This window comes from Myotis myotis, unplaced genomic scaffold (genome assembly GCF_014108235.1).
Source record: "Myotis myotis isolate mMyoMyo1 unplaced genomic scaffold, mMyoMyo1.p scaffold_m19_p_9, whole genome shotgun sequence".
Taxonomy (NCBI): domain Eukaryota; kingdom Metazoa; phylum Chordata; class Mammalia; order Chiroptera; family Vespertilionidae; genus Myotis; species Myotis myotis.
In genome coordinates this window covers 36,166,339-36,180,392 of record NW_023416401.1, presented here as the reverse complement: position 1 = coordinate 36,180,392, position 14,054 = coordinate 36,166,339, and the positions used below count along the sequence as shown (strand labels likewise).

At 37.1% G+C, this 14,054-nt stretch overlaps 1 protein-coding gene across 3 annotated transcripts in view; it reads right to left on the bottom strand.

Annotated features, from left to right (window-relative positions):
* Positions 1 to 14,054, bottom strand: part of DLGAP1 (DLG associated protein 1) — a 617,521-nt gene that overhangs the window by 340,686 nt on the left and 262,781 nt on the right. The gene's annotated exons all lie outside the window — the stretch shown is intronic.

The window sequence follows — 14,054 nt, the reverse complement described above, 5'->3', positions numbered from 1 at the left end:
TAAATATCACATGATCTTACTCATTTGTGGAATATAATGAACAACATAAACTGATGAACAAAAACAGATCCAGAGACAGAGAAGCATTGATCAGACTGTCAAACCTCAGAGGGAAGGTAGGGGAGGGGAGGGGTAAAGGGGAGAGATCAACCAAAGGACTTGTATGCACGTATAATAGCCTAAACAATGGACACAGACACTGGGGGGGGGGGGAGGGGTGAGGGCATGAGTGGGGGGGGTATGGGGGGACAATAGGGGGATAAGGACACATGTAATACCTTAATCAATAAAGAAAAAAAGAACCCTGACATACCAGGATTCTAAAATGTGGAATAAAACTTTAAAATAAACATTCTGAAATACGTATGTTGATCGGAGAACAAGAGGTAATTGTAACTCAGACACTTAAAAAGCTTTCATGCTGCCAGGAGGCAACCTACTCATTTGACACTGTATCGGTTGCTAATGGTTTCTGGCTAAGGATTTGATTTTCTTTGTCTTAACCATCAAGGGATCACCTCTTTCCAAATGGATTGCAGTCCACTGGCTAATCTGATACTAAAATACAGCACTTAGTTCTGTTTTGAAAATTCTTAAGTACACGATCAGTCTAATTTTGGTGACAACAGATTTAATGTGGACAATATGTACACATCATGTCCACTTCTATGACAAATATTACCTAGGAAACCTAAAAGTACCATACATTTGGAAAGATTATGGTTTATTTTATTTTTCAGTTATGGAAAAAAATAGGCCAGATACCTTTATAGCAGTTTTCTATGACAGCGTTAAATTTATTTTTTGATTAAGTGGATTAGAAACCCTGATATGAGGTAATGTTAAAAGGAACTCAGCTGGTCATCAGTTTAAGCATCTTCAAAACCAGATATGTTAAAACCCAAAGCAGGTGTGGGGAGAACGTAAGAATTGGCCTAGAAACACAGCCCCTTGAAGGGTACTGCAGCGCATTTAACTCAGATTCTCACTTTTGAAGTGAAGACACCGAGTTCTAACATGATTACATAAAAAATTTGCTAGAGTGGGTCCTCCCCTGATTTTTACAGCCCATTTAACTGGGGTAGAATATTCCTAATTTCCAAATCAGTGCTTCTTTGTCAGGAACTCTTAGAAAGTACTGGATGTCACCTCATAGATTCTTTACCAGAAAACATGTTGTTTGTGCCTCAGTCCACACCTCTTTACTAGAGAGGTTTAAGATGGTCACATTGACACAGTGTGTTTACTTGGTTTGCTCTCTCAATACAGTTTATACATTTCAAGTCCCAGCTGTCTACCACTCATTCAGCTGTGGTTAAAAAAATTTCCCAGGAGTTGAAGTGGAGGAAAAGGGGAAGTTATAAAGTTCTCCTGCTTAAGAATGAGAAAGAGAAATATTCAGAACAAAATTCAGTATCCAAATAAATAAAGCTCAACAATGGAATTTAATAATACAAAAGGAAAATGTATGTGTCCATTTTCCTCTTTACCTTCTCTTCAGTATATTCTATCCTTAAAACTCTAGCAACGATTTTCTTTGTTCACATAGAAAAATTGACATGACATTATATTTGCATGATAGAACCTCTTTGATAATTCTGTAAATTGAAAACACAATTTCTGTCAGTTCATTATTTAGAGATTCCATATTTTATAGTGCCACAAACTATTTGCTTACAGAATTCTTTGCTGGCACTAAAATACCAGAAGGCAAAGTTGTGCTACAGAACAGAGGAGAAAAAGTTGAGAAAAATAGCAACAACGTATTCAACATGTCAGAGGGATATGAAATTATCATTTTAGAGTCAATTTGAAAAGTATATCGCAATTTCTTGTGGCTACAGAAATTTTATAATGTATATTATTAATATGGATGTATGGATGCCGAGTCTATGCTATGTAAAAATGGCCAACTAGTGAAAAAAGAGTTGTGTCCATTGTTTCAACTGATATACATAGTCAGTAAGTTTAACTTTCATTTATATGTATTATAGTCATCCCTAGGTAGCTGTGCAGGATTGGTTCCAGGATGCCCTGTGGATACCAAAATCTGTGGATGTTCAAGTCCCTTATATAAAACTAGGGGCCCGGTGAATGAGATTCGTGCACTCGAGTATGGGGGGGTCCTTCAGCCTGGTCTGTGCCCACCTGCACGCTCTCACAGTCCAGGAGCCCTCGAGGGATGTCTGACTGATGGCTTAGGCCAGCCGTGGGCAAACTACGGCCCGCGGGCCGGATCCGGCCTGTTTGAAATGAATAAAACTAAAAAAAAAAAGACCGTACCCTTTTATGTAATGATGTTTACTTTGAATTTATATTAGTTCACACAAACACTCCATCCATGCTTTTGTTCCGGCCCTCCGGTCCAGTTTAAGAACCCATTGTGGCCCTCAAGTCAAAAAGTTTGCCCACCCCTGGCTTAGGCCCACTCCAGCCAGCAGTCGGACATCCTTAGTGCCACCATGGAGGTGGGAGAGGCTCCCGCTACCACCGCTGCACTTGTCAGCCATGAGCCCGGCTCAGTGCTTCTGGCTGAGCAGCGCTCTCCTTGTGGGAGCACACTGACCGCCAGGGGGCAGCTCTTGCATTGAGCGTCTTCCCCCTGGTGGTCAGTGTGCATCATAGCGACTGGTCGTTCCACCATTCGGTCTATTTGCATATTAGCCTTTTATTATATAGGATGATGTAATATTTGCACATCCGCCCATATTTTAAATCATTATTAGATTATTTATGATACCTAATACAATGTAAATGCTATGTAAATAGTTGTCATACTGCATTGTTTAGAGCAGTGGTTCTCAACCTTCCTAATGCCGCGGCCCTTTAATACAGTTCCTCATGTTGTGGTGACCCCCAACGATAAAATTATTTTTGTTGCTACTTCATAACTGTAATTTTGCTACTGTTATGAATCGTAATGTAAATATCTGATATGCAGGATGTATTTTCATTGTTACAAATTGAACATAATTAAAGCATAGTGATTAATCACAAAAACAATATGTAATTATATGTGTTTTCTGATGGTCTTAGGCGACCCCTGTGAAAGGGTGGTTTGACCCACAGGTTGAGAACCGCTGGTTTAGAGAATGACAAGACAGAAAATTGTGTACATGTTCAGTACAGCTACAGCCATCATTGGCCTAACTACTGGCCACAGCAATCAGACAAGAAGAAATGAAAGGCATCCAAATTAGAAAGGAAGAAATAAAACTGTCATTATTTGCAGAATATGTGATATTGTATAAAGAGAACCCTAAAGATTCCACCAGGAAACTATTAGAACTGATAAATGAATTCAGGAAAGTACCAGGATACAAAATAAATATCCAGAAACAGTTGCATTTACAGTATATATACCAATAATGAACTATCAGAAAGGGAAACTAAGAAAAAAATCCCATTTACAATTGCATAAAAAATACCTAGGAATAAATTTAATCAAGGATATAAAATCCTGTATACTACAAGGCCATAGTACTCAAAACAGCATGGTATCGGCATAAAAAAAGACATTCAGATCAATGGAACAGAATAGAGAATCCTATGTCTTTATGGTCAATTAATACTTGACAAAGGAGGCAAAACATACAATGGGGTAAAGACGGTCTAATCATTAAATGGTGTTGGGAAAATTGGATAGGTACATGCAAAAAATGAAACTAGATCACCTTCTTACATCATACACCCACCTCAAAATAGATTAAAGACTTAAATGTTAGACTCAAAGTCATAAAATCTTAGAAGAAAACATAGGAGGTAAAGTTTCCCACATTTCTCATAGCAATATTTTTTTCTAATATATCTCCTTGGGCAAGGGAAACAAAAGGAAAAATAAACCAAGACTACATCAGACTAAAAAGTTTTTGCACAGCAAAGAAACCATCAACAAAATGAAGAGACAACCACTGAATGGGAGAAGATATTTGCCAATGATACATCTGATAAGGGGTTAGTATACAAAATTTAGAAAGAACTGATAAAACACAACACCAAAATGACAAACAAACCAATTAAAATATGGGCAAATGATTTGAAAAGACACTTCTCCACAGAGGACATACAGATGGCTAATAGACATATGAAAAGATGTTCAATGTCACTAATCATCAGAGAAATGCAAATTAAAATCACAATGAGATATCACCTCACCCTGTCAGAATGGCTATCGTTGATAAATCAACAAATTAGTGTTGGTGAGAATGCAGAGAAAAGGGAACCCTTGTGAATTGTTGGTGGGAAGGCAGATTGGTGCAGCCACTGTGGAAAGTAGTATGGTGTTACCTCAAAAAATTAAATATTAAACTGCCTTATGACCCAGCAATTCCACTTCTGAGAATATATCCACAGAAACCCAAAACACATTCGAAAGAATATACGCACTTATATGTTCATTGCAGCATTATTTACAATAGCCAAGTTTTGGAAGCAGCCCAGGTGCTCATCCTTACATGACTGGATAAAAAAACCTGTGGTACATTTACACAATGGAAAAAGATGGAAATCGTACCCTTCCAACAGCATGGGTGGACCTGGAGAGTATTATGCTATGTCAAATAAGCCAGCAAGAGAAAGACAAACGTCATCTGATTTTACTTACATGTGGAATCTAATGAACAAAATTAACAAACAAAATAGAAACAGACTATAGTCCTTAGGGTTTGGGGGGCTGGGTATAAAAATTGAAGGGATTAAGTAAAAAAAATAGCCCTCATAGACAGACAACAGTATGGAGACTATAAGAGGAAAGGGAAGTGGGGGGAAGTAGAAGAGGATAAAGGGAGGCTAAACGGTGATGGAAAGAGAGTTGACTTTGGATGGTAAACATATAATACAATATGCAAGTGATGTATTATAGAACTGTACTCAAAAACTATATATTTTTTCACCCCAATAAATTCAATAAAAAGAAACATAAAATGATAAACCTGAAATTAATCACCAATTTTATGACATTGAAACAAAAATCTGTCAAGGTAGAAATGTATGAACCATAACAATATTTATTTAATAATGGTTCTTAGGAAGTTCTCCCCTTTTATTCTGCTGAAACTAACATTCATTTATACTAAAAACCTCCAACCAAACATATGTCATATTTAACTCAACCACATAAAATCCTCAAGTGGAGAATATTCTCTGTGTGAAAGATTTCAAAAGATTCAGATATAACCTATATCTTTTTTTTTTTTTATCAGTTTAGATGTAACCTATGTCTTATTTTTTGCAGCTCATCTCTGTAGATAATCTTGGAAAGACAGGCACATTTTCTATTTTATACTTTCTCATCCCTAGCTCGAATTAATAAATTCGAGCAGCCAAGTACACTAAGCTTTCGTGGACCACTACTTTGATTTATAATATCCACAGACAAGAAGCAATTTTTCCCCCTTTGTGTGTATCTTTCCGATGAGCAACAGGACTAGCAAATCTCAGGAAAAAATGTATTGAGAGGAAAAAAAGCTGAATCAGAAACTTGGTGGTCAGTTATTCATTTATTATTTTTTCAAGTGTTAGAAAATGAGAACTAAGTAGGGGAAATTGAGAACATTATCTTAGCAGTAAATAATGAAGAATGATGAATGTCATGTACATTTAAAAGATCACTTAAAATTAGTACTAAACATAAACTAAGTAATATAGTGTATTTGCTCTATGCTGTGTACTAAATACAGAAAGTGCAAAGATAATTCACAAAACAGAGGGCATCATCAATGAAAGGGCGGAATATAAGGACAAGGGAATGAGAAATGAGAAGAAATGCAAAGTTCACCTCTGGCAAATCAGAAATCCTTCAAAAAGTTTTAAGATCAAAGGACAACAAGTTTTTAATAAGAGACAAGGACAAAGTGTAAAGGACAAATGATATTTCTTTTACAGCGTCTATTCAGGTCTGATGGTCTTTCCTACAGAGGTCAATCACTTCATCTAATATCTGGTTTTGAAGGATATTCATAGTCGGTCCACCCCACAGTCAATGAGCTCTGTCTAAATACAGTTTAGAGCCTCCCGGAAAATGGATGTGACCTCCAATAGTAGAAAGCCACAAAGAACATCATTACATACCTGTATTTTGAACCGGGGAATCAATCAGCACACAATTAAGCAAGTAGACATTTCCCCATATGAAAAAGAACAGAAACACTTGGTAAAAATACAAATCCCCAAGCTTGACCTCAGGTACAATGAAGAGTAGAAACAGAATTCTGATAATCTGCATTTGCACAGTGGTCTTCGTGAGCCTTATCTTTGGGCAGGTTCTGAAACACTGCTTGCTAACGCCTCCCCTGCTCACGAACAAAACAAAAAACAAACGCACACACAAAAAACAAGCACCAACAAATACCAGTACCAATGAAACGAGTATATTCATAAATGATGACTGAAGACAAGTTATATTTAACCCAAATTGATTTCTCAAGTCCATATAACCTTTTCTCCTCTGCCTAGGGATGGTCTGACCTGTGGGCAACAGGGTTCCAAGACTAGCCACTCTCATCTCTAACTGACGTAAGTGCCTTTCTCATTCAGGTACCTTAGTCTCTCCTTACCATAAGGGTCTCCTCCTTTTGAAAAAAAAAATACTTTCATATGTGTCCAACATAAAAGAAAAAAGGACCTGCTAACTCCTTGGAATGTTTCAATAATTACTGATCATTAGCTTCCAATTTCTAGAGTTATTCAAATTTTGAGTTTCTAGCAGATATACTACATCATAATTTTTTTTAAATCATGATCTTATTACTGCATCATCCCTACCATTTAATTTATTAATTTAATGTTAACTAGAATTTGTTCTTGATTATGCTATGGATAATATTTTACCATTTGACATTATTTGTTTAAAAGGTTACTCTTTTAATGTTATTTGAAGTCTTTTAAAACTTATTTTTATATATGTAAACCAGACATTACTTTAAACAACTGCTAAGGATATTAGTGATCTCATGGGAGCTGAATTTACCTTACAGCACTACAACTGGAACATTCCATGAAACTGTCTGTTTCCTTCTTGAATTTATCTGCCAATTAAACAAAGGTGCTAACCAGAATAAAATTGACCTAAAAGCTCATTATTTTCAAATTTTAATGAACAAAATCACATATAGATACTTTTGGTAAAATTTACTCCTTATGGTTGTACAATTGTTGACTTATTGGAAGAGCTTCTAATAATGGCATATGATCTACTGCCCAAATCTCAATAATAGTATTTACCGAATTATAGACCAGAGGTGAATAGGAGCATTTGGGGTGAATATGGTGATGAGTGATTTAACAGAACTACTGTTCCTAGAATAACTGGATGTCTTTCCATATCATCTTAACATTCAATAAATGCTGATTAAATAATCCTTAGAATATTTAAAAATACAGTTAAAAATATGCCTGGGGGCTCATAGTCTTATGAGAAATCATGCATATCAATGAACAATCATAAATTGTTAAACTATAGTTCTGTGTACCAGGCTGGGATCCAAGAAAAGAAAATGCTTAATTCTGTGTATCAGGGCATTATCTCTTTGCATCTCTAGCTAGTACTTAGCACAGTGCCTGAAGTATTCTTCATAAATGTCTCTTGAAAAACTAGAATAAATTACTTATTAAATGACCTGATATCAACAGCAAAAGAGTGAATTTGGACTATCTAGTTTCAGAGGAAAAGGAGTTGATAGAAAGTTTTTACTTGAAGAGGCTGAGTTTGATGTACCTGGTGCACATTCAGATGGAGATATGTGGATATATGGGTCTGCAGGTCAAATCCAGGGACAACAGTGCCTTTATCTTTGCTCTCTAAACTAAGCTGGCCCTGAAGGCCAGAATTTCAACAGGTGTGACCAACTTTGAATGTAAGATTGAATAAAACCAAATTGAGATTCTAAAGAGGTGATGGTGAACCTTTTGAGCTCAGCATGTCAGCATTTTGAAAAACCCTAACTTAACTCTGGTGCCATGTCACATATAGAAATTTTTTGATATTTGCAACCATAGTAAAACAAAGACATATTTTTGATATTTATTTTATATATTTAAATGCCATTTAACAAAGAAATATCAACCAAAAAAATGAGTTCGCGTGTCACCTCTGACACGCGTGTCATAGGTTCGCCATCACTGTTCTAAAGACCCTTATTCTTTGCCTCTAGGTGTCTAATCTTGGAACAAGGGGTTTCTGTTATAGAATTATAAGAAAGCATGTTTTCCAGACTATTCTATTAAGTTTCTCCAATGTTTGATTTCCAGAAGAAAATTAAAGTAAAATTGTCCTTACCTTCCCCTGAAACAAAGCAGAAAAAGACATTTACATTGTTAATATAACCGTTTCTAAGCTCTTCTGTAAGAATGTCCTGTCTTTAAAAGACATGCTTAAGCAGTCATTTAGAGGAAGAAAATAGCTTACTTTATCATAACATATGCAAAATTAGCATGTTCATCTGCTTGTGGATAATAATGTAATAAGGAGTTGCAGATTATTGAAAAATTTTTATTTGTAAAGCTATTTTATAAATATTACTGAGGTGCATATAATGAGAATTCTTAGTTATAATACAAAATTGTGTTAGCTTGCATCATAATCAAGTCTTATGCACAGTAGCCAATAGCAATAAAATGGATACAAGAAACAGACTAGATCTTATTTGCCGGGGTCCAACCCCAGCAGGTCCAGGGGTTCCCAAAGGCGTAGACGGAGTCGGCGAAGAAGGAAGGACACGGAGACAGTGTTCAGTTGATCAGCAGCCTAGCCAGGATCTCCAGCCAAGTTCTGGTCTGGATCTCCAGAGAGGCTCTGGTTTGGATCTCCAGCCAGGTTCTGTGTCCATGTTCTCTTGCTAGGTTCTCCAGGTTCTCCAGCCAGGTTCTGTAGCCATGTTCCCTCGCTAGGTTCTTCAGCCAGGTTCTGTCCAGGTTCTCCAGCCAGGTTCAGTCACCAGGTTTTAGTCAGGTTCTCTTGCCAATTTCTGTAGTCAGGTTCAGTCCAGGATCTTTTGCCATGTTCTCTCCAGCAAAGTTCTTCTGTCTCTAGGTTCTGTGTAGGTTCTGTGTGTAGGTTCTGTGTGTAGGTTCTGTCTTCTAAGTTCTGTCTTGTTACATCTGTATTTATACCAGTTGATTCCAATCCTATCAATCTCTATTCCAAAGGTTAGGGCGTTTCATATCTCCATTCCAGGGAGTTAAGATTATGTAGCTTAAGCATGATTGTTCGTAGTTAAAGTGATTAATTACCCGCCTGGCACTTAGTTAAGAGGTTTTATTCCCTCCCTAACTTCAGGGGAAAATCCCTACCTGGGGAAACAACCTTTCTCGGAGAGGTGACCTTGGTTAAAACACATAGCGCCAAGAAGGTGAGCAAACATGTAAAGAACAGTATGCCATACACGCCAGGTCCCTTGAAACAGCAAGGATGGACTGGCTCCCGGCACTTATTTATGAAATGATGACTATTTAAGTACCAAACATAACTTCAAAAGAATATATATATATATATATTCTAGAAACCAAGCCCACTTAGGTATCAATAGCTAGGGGTGGATGTCAATGTTTTTACTTTTAGTCCATTTGTATGAGAATCATAAGACGTACTCTACCCTGAGAAAGAAACCCTGGTCAACCCATTTTCATCCAAATCAATAACTGAGTTGCTATCTGGTCCTTCCATGTGCTCATCATCCACAAAATGGCTTCTCCCCTTAGGTTGATAAGGTTTAATGAGAAACAACAACTTTCATTTGAATTAGGAGACTATCCATCCCAACTAGTCCATGTTCACTTGAATAGATATTAAAAAAATAAGTAAAACATAAAAAATTGTGAATTCTATCGTACCAGAGACTATATAAAAACTCTTAATCAGCCATTTTCAAGAAATGTGTTAGTTTTTGAAGAAATAAAACTGCTCAACTTCAGGAGGAAATACTAACTAAACCATCAGAGCCCATGCTTGACATTTTAAAGTAATGAAATTCAAACTCTGCCTTTTATACTTACTTGTACCATATTGATTCCAAAGTACTTGGGGTTTTTCACAGCATGACAAAGCACAAAGCATACAGTTTTCCAAATCTTTATTTGGTCACAAGTAGCATTTATCTCGAGGAGTCCTGTTAGGCAAGCAGTGCCCACTCACCCACACAGCATAATAATCTAAAGTAGATTTTGATCATTTTATTCTTTTCTTCCCTCAACATTCAAACAAATCCTAGAGCGTGGGTAGACTGACAAACCGGAAACCGTGGCCTGATAAACTTGTGGTCTGTGCTGGGTCCATCCTGCACCAAACTAGAGGAGGGGTGGAGACAATTTTGACTGTAAGTGCCAACAATTATGGAAAGTCTGAATATTAGTTGCCAAGGCAAAAGCAGGAGTAAAAAGCTGCCTTAGGACTGTAAAAGAATTGCCAACATTTGTCACTGTTTGTATCATAACACCTTTTTTTAGTATAAGTCTTGCTTTATAATCTGGAAACTACTTGTATATAGTTTTAAAAACTGTTTCTATCCTTTGCAAGCCATTAGTCCATATATAACCTTTCATCTCCGATCAGTGTGAAAAGCCTGACGCATGTGGGGTAGATGAGCAGGCCATGTAGATGTCAGCCACCGACGGGGCTATATTTGGCTCTGTGCAGCCACACTTGCCGATTCTGTTCTCATGCCAACTTCATCCTACCCAATGTCCAAGTCAATCTGGCTGAATGGCTGCAGGTCTTCCCCTTCTGTTTACCATGCTACTTATGCTGATGATCATGTCTAGGGCCTCTGTGCTCCTGGAATGATGCTCCTGTTCTCAAAATTATGCTCTTGATTGGCCCAAACATGATTTCCCTCCGGGCTCTGGGATTTTGTCCCTGTCCCCTTTGGAATACCTTTTCTGGTAAACTGATAAGCATTACAGTCCCTTCTGGGAGCTGGGGTATCTGCCTTAGTCTCATTTCTGATAACCTCCAATCTGTCTGAGCCCTTGCCTTGCTTCTGACAGTCTCTGTCGTCAGCATGTGACCCAAGGACAGGCTCTCCAGATGTGGATTGCCTAGTGGGGGACACAGTAGTGACTGCTAACCGTGTCGTCTCCTTTAGGATTTCCTATCATAGCCATGGGCTTGGACTGGGTTTTGACTTTTCTCCTGACCATAATTGCTCTGGGAAACAATTGCCATCCATTCATCCTTCCATGCACTCACCCATCCATCCATTTCTTTCATTTGTTTATTCATTTTTATGAAGGGCTTACTCTACGCCAGATCCTATGCTTAGTGCCAGTGATGCAATAGTTCCCAAAACAGACATTATCTCTGTTCTAGCAGGGGAGACAGATGGTTAAGTAAACAATTACAATAATGCATGCTAATTGGCTCTCCACACATGTGCCTGAGTAGGTGGGTCCAATGCCAAGTTTCCATGTGGTCTTTATTGCCCTGTTTCTCTGTGAGCACACAACTTTACCCAGCTGAGGCCAAATAGGCTATTTTCAGTTCTTTTATTGAAAACTTTAGGAGAAAAAAAAAATCATTTCAAGTCAGGAGAGCAAGCATTAGTATTATACACATATTTAGATAATAACTCTTTAGATTTGCATGGAGTTTTAGAGTATGCAAATTCACTTATTTATAGATACTATTCTATCTTCAGAGCATATTTGTGAGGTATAAGTAGGGCAGGTATTATATTATTTTAACCCTCATTTTATTGAAAAGAAACTAACTTTTATATAGGTTAAAATAGCTTTAGCAAAGTTTAGAGCTGGAAACAAAACCAAGTCTTATTATTGCTAATATAATTCTACCCACTGTATTAATTCAATGGAAACTTGCACAGTTTCTAAAATCTCAGTAATGCCAATTCCATGTTTCAGTGTCTACATTTTTATACAGGTTAATGCTCACAGGATAGCCTTGCTTGTCACCAGTTCCAGAAAAGAGGCAAAAGATAACACACAGAACGCTAAAGTGTTGATTTATCTTCCATTAAATATTTATTACTTTAATCTATGAACCTGAGTGGGAAGTGGGAAGATGAAATCACTTGTCTCTTATCTTTGGACGGTGTGAGATCATTACTAAACTCGCACAAAAACATCAAGTAGTACTTGAGATATTTCCCAAAGAACACTGGGAGACTTTGTGGCATGATCCTCACCACCACCCTCTGTGGAGAAGACTCGCCTCTTATCTGTTCTTATATGTATGTTTCTTCTTTCCTTTCCCTTTTCTTCACATACCAATATGACTTTTATTTCTTTAAACAGCCTGTGTCCGTGAAACTCCAGTTAAGAGTTTACTTTTACGGCCAGCTGCCTTCAGTCCACCAGTCAGTAGTTTTGTGTGTGTGTGTGTTTTTTTTGTGTGTGTGTGTGTGTGTGTGTTTTTATGCCAAGCAAAATTCAAAGGTGTCCCATATGACCACATCTTAGCCAATCTATTTTTCTGTCTACCTTATTTCTGGAATGATCAGAAAAGTCTGGCATGTAGCATCGCATACTTAAAATGGAGTTAAAATATGGAAAATTTTCATTTTTATGTGAAATCTTTACATGCAGATAAACCTTAAAAGTGAATTTTATGCATCATGATTATTTTGAAGCAAGAGTATTATAGAAACTAAAAAAAGTCAGTTATAACTCTTTAATCCTCTTAATCAGAAATCAACTTGAGAATTACTGGGACGAGATCAATGGGAAGTGTGACTGCGGCCCTGGTACCCTCTGTGCCATTTGCCCTCAGGTGATTTTGTCACTTGGTTTTGTAGAATGAAGAATTTTCTCCTGCTGGTTCTCACTTGCTCTCTGATCCTTTAGGTGTAAATGTATATTCTCTGAAGATGTTTTGAATAGTACTACTATGCACTTGTCACCCTGAGGGCCCCATGACAGATTCTGCATTAATAGGAAGGAAAAATACCCCCAAATCTCTCATATTGTGGGCTCTTTTAGAATTAAATTTTCCTCAAGGGTTTTAATCAACATCCTTCTTAGGATGGCAAAGTAAGCCTTCAGTCTGTCTTTGAAGAGTATCTATTTCTTGCAAGTTGAAAAGAATCCCTATTCTGCAGGGAGTAGACCACAGTTCATACAATAGCTCCAGGTAAATAACTACAGAAAATCAACAAGTATAAATCATAACTGTACAACAGTGCCATGTGTTGGTAAAACAACAGTTAACGTGATAAATGTCCAAAACCTGAGAGCTGGAAAGGACTCGAGGAACTACCCAAACCAACGTCCATACTATGCACATGAAAGAAACAGAGACCCTGGAAACTAAGAGACGTACCAGTTTGTCGTCTGTCTTGTTATTAGAAGAGCAGAATGCGAAAGAAGTGCTGTTCAGTAGCAAGAACACGAGTTCTGGAGTTAGACAGACGTAGTGCAGCATTCTGACTGTGTGGCCTTGGCAGGTTACATAGTCTTTCTGAATTTTAATGTCCTTTTGAGGTTAATAATATTCATATTATATTTATGTGAGAATTCTATGTGATATAGATATATCACCTGCCACACGACTGTTTAAGAAATAATAATTATTGTTATCTTGCATATATGTAAGTTCTTACATGGCAAAAGCATTTTATCTTTAAGTTCCTGGTGAGATAAAGTATCTGAAGCACTTGGTTCATAACAGGCACCTAATAAATATTTCCTGAATATATCACAGAGAGATCCCTCATTTCGCATTACAAATTACACTTAAAACCATATGTTGGGGATTGATGAGTCTGTAATGGGCAAGTAATATTGAATAATTTATCTCTTCATTTGCTTTCCAGGTGGTGTCCTAACCTGTGAATGTGTGAGTGTGTTTCATGCAAATTAATCTCTGTGTCTCATCTTTCAGAATATTCACATTTTCTTTCTGTGAAAATATTTACAATAGCTAAATGCCAGACTTGTTTAATACCTTCGGAGCAATCATACATTTATGATCTATCATATTTTTGAAAGAATACTAGTCTTGGAAAATTATATGATTCCGGTATGAAGAAATTAGAAGAAAGTCACTTAGAAAGATATATATCTTTGCATAACAATTTCCCTAAGTATGATGGATATGAAACAGT